Here is a 4,043-nt window from a genome sequence, read left to right as displayed (position 1 = left end):
ACCATGGTGACCAGTTCTCTGCTCTCATATCCAATATCCCACCATCAGTATTTTATATAAAACAGGCACCCCCAGCAGAGCCATGCACCCCTCACTGCCACCCAAGCTGTGCACTGGAGGGTTCGTATGCTTACACTCCAAATCAGGCCTTACCTCTCCTCCATCTCACCACTGTCTCCACTGCTGCCAGTCTTTCTTTTCCCTGGGATCCTGGGTGCACACTTGCACATGTTTGTTGCTCTCCTTCTTTTTACTGATGTCAGCAACTGTTCCAGATGTCACAGATATGTATTGAGGAGCCCACTCAAGTCTAAGGCAGTTAAATGGTTTCAGGAATAAGCCACAACCGAGTTTCCAGGAGGTCAAAAATGGAGGCATTTCTCTCACGTATGGTCTTGCATGGTTTGTGTTCCGTTCACTGTCAAAAGCTACTGCTGCACAGTAGGTCTGTGTGGACTTGATGGTATCTCTAGCATTCATGTTTTTATGCATTGGAATAATGTCTGGAGTGACCTTCTGTTAGCCCATGTGTTGAGCAGTTTTGAAAGAGTAATAAATTTCTTTTGGCCCACCAAAACAGAGCAGAGCGTGGTCTGCCTGGTGGCATTAGCAAGATGATTGAACAACCAGCTGTCCTTTCACCACAGTGATGGGAATAGGGGATGAGCTGAGAGGTAAACCAGTTCTTTTCATGTTGGAATAGGGAGTAGGTAATGAAAAAGAAGACATTCAGAAATAAATAACTGAGATGGCATTTTAAACAAAGCAAAGATATATACGCTCGCCTATTCCCACGCAAAACCCTGTAAGACTTATTTGGCAGAGTGGGAGCTGATCTTTGCTTTGTTCTCACCACAGAGACACAAATGGGGTGAGAAATGGCAGGAATTTAATCTCATGACAAACACAAGAGTAATATTGAGCTGCTTTAAAGATGTAATCCAACTTTATCCATTTTCCTGCATGACTGTGCTCAGTGCTACATGCTCAGGCTCTCCGTCATGGGCTGCCTGTTGGGATGACACTTTGGCTGGGAAGTGTTTTCAGAGGATAACCATGGCAATTTCCTGACTTCTCAAGAAAGATTTTGAGCCCCTATCCAGGCAAGTCAAGGCTCCTTGCAACATTAGTCTGTCTTTGGTCTTTCCAGGGAGTCAGTAGTGTGTGTCCGTGGAAATTTGATCACACCTCAAAGAGCAGAAAAGTGCTTTATTAACTGATTAATTAGCAACGGTGAAGTGTTGGTTGGATTGGGCAGGTGGCTGGTTAACTTCTGCACCAGCAAAGCCTGGAGACAATTCCCTGCAGCACTTGCATGCCCATGGGACACTGGTTGATGGGGGCCATCACTCTCCACTGCAGGTACACAGAAATCTGCTGGACACCTGAGACCAGGCTGCAGCATGTAGCTGTGGGGCCACACTGTCCCAGGCAGGCTTGTCCAAGGTTTGGGAGTAAAATGTCCCTCAGCTTTCTTACTCACAATGGTAGAGCCCAGTCCCAGACTTTACATGCATTATTCTGTTTTGATGCTTTTCACACAGAGACCAAGGGAAGGCTACTAAGGGGGTGCTGACCAGTGTTTTTCCTCTTAGAAGTCTAAAACCAGACACCAAACCCCAAAGCCAGGTGTTTGGGGCAAAATGATTCTATTACTTTAGATATTCCAAACGGCTGAGTATTACAAATTCAGCATATGTCACTGGTAGTGCAAGTTCTCAGCAAACACGCTGCAACTCCCCACAGATAATGGATTGAAATAATACCATGTCAATTTGATCAGAGGTCTCAAAATGTACAAGAGCATAAATTGATGTCTGAAAATATCCTGGTCTTACCACCTAATTCCTTAAAAGTGCAGGACCTGAGTATCTTCATTCCATTTCTAATCCTACTGGTGTATTAGCATATTGTAGCAGGACTCCTGGATTGTGATTAAACAACTCAAACAAAGCCCTGTTTTGGAAACTACCAGTGGTTGGCTGAGAGGGGGCATCATGTGCTTGTTTTGGTGTTGAATTATGCTAAAACGAGTCTGGTTCACCAACCCCAAATCAATATTCTGATAGTGAGGCAGCCAGAGACATGAGACTGGCAGTCAATCACTTTATTCTATAACAGTCCAGTCCACTCTCATACGGTTTGGTTCTTCTAACATATTCCTCCTTGGAGTGTGTGGAGATTCCTCCTTTGGGTAGGGGACACCCCCCAAGGATAACCCTCAAGGCTGGGTGAAAGAAATTAAGCCCATGGTCATTGGCATGGGTGAGTTACATCAACATCTATTTTAAAAATGGTTTCTTTTTGTCTGCTTTAATATAATGGCTTTTGTATAGGGCACTATCCTATACTACGCACTACTAGTAGTTTTAGCTTTTATGCTGTGCACTAATTAATTCTGATTAAGATCTTCTTGTCTAATCATTAGTCACAATAAATAATTCACTTTTTATAAATATATCTCATTTGCCATCCTTAATTCTTCTGGATCAAGTAATTTAAACCACTGACAAAGTCTGGGGCTAAGATGGGATCCAGCTGCACCCAGATGCCTCTCTGAGAAGCTTAGAAAGCAAGGGGGGGATCCTTTCTGCGCCTCATGACTCAATGGCAGGGCTTCTCTAATAAACTCCATCTGCAGCTCCCACGCACAGCCGTGACATACACGTGTATCCTAAGAGTAGAGAGGTAAAAGATTATATAAAACCTTTCACCTTCACTGTTTGAGTAAGCTGCTATCCAGCTTGTCATGACGACTCTGTTGTGCACAAGGAGCCAAAAGGAGAAATTCAGTGCACAAAGAGCTGTCTACATTAACGCATAATGCAGTACAAGAGGAGTAGATCTGCAGAGTGATGGAACCGGTGCCAAGGACCAAAGTTGGCACCATCCATCAGATTACTTTACCTTGGAAGAGTTCCTGTCTGGTCACATCAATGAAGGTTGGAACTCATTAGGGACATCCCCCATCTTCCAGTTTACTTTCATCTGAAAAAATTCCAGTTTGTGCGCTCTGTAATCATGCCATGATGCAAAGCAATGCATAGGAAGTGAAGAAGATCAGGATATTTTCTTTCAAATTTCACTGCTGATTTGAACTAGAATTTGAACCAAAGCAGGACAACTCCCACACTGATTAAAGAAGCACATCACATATTTTCAGTCTATACCTAGTTCTCATCCAGCAAAAAAAAAAAGTGACAAAAGAAAAAACTCACAGGTCTGTTCAGCACCTGTTGCAGCATCTACTGTGTTTTCTAAATGAAGTGGGAAGCCATTTCTTAAAAAGATCTTGGGGAGTTGTGCACATGTAAAATGGCATGCTGAAGCCCAGGAGCTTGTTGTGACATTGCACATTGGCTATTTAGTAAATGCTCAGGAAGTCTAACTGCATCATATGGAAAGGGGAAATTAAGTTCAGATTCAGCATTTGTATTACAGTTTTCTCCTTGCTTTAGGTACCCATTTCTGTTACCATTCATCTGATCTTCAAACTGAACAGAGGAAGCTGCATTCCTATTTCATGAGACTAAAGCAACATATATCTCATTGATGAGAAATCTTTATATGTCCTTGAAGAAATGCAGAAAACCTCTGCCTGTAAGGACATGGAAAACTTAAAACAGAGAAGATAAATTGTGGCTGACAAGCAGCTGTAGGATGAGGCCTCTTTTTGAGAAAAGACCTACTAAATTAAAGGTGACATATGAAGGTTTTCTTTTCAAAAGGAGACAAATTCGGAGGTGTATCTCACAAGAAGTGTGAGACAAAGAGCCTTCCTGCTTACCAGGGCAGAGGTGACCCACCTCCATCCTTCTCACATTGGAACTTCCTGAAAAAGATAAGGTAAAACTTCGTGGCCTCAGCCACTGGAGGTTAGGTGTATTTTTGGTCAAAACATAGCTGCAGAACTTAGAATAAAGCTTGACTCCCTGCACAGCATGGCAGAGAGAAGGGAGGGAGATCAAGAGCAGGGTTGAGCCTGGGTGTGGGCTGGCTGGGTGTCAGGGTCTGCACCAAGGTGTGTAAGTACTTTTGAAGCA

This window comes from Corvus hawaiiensis, chromosome 1, assembly GCF_020740725.1.
Source record: "Corvus hawaiiensis isolate bCorHaw1 chromosome 1, bCorHaw1.pri.cur, whole genome shotgun sequence".
In the NCBI taxonomy this organism is placed as follows: domain Eukaryota; kingdom Metazoa; phylum Chordata; class Aves; order Passeriformes; family Corvidae; genus Corvus; species Corvus hawaiiensis.
This window is presented reverse-complemented; position numbering follows the sequence as displayed.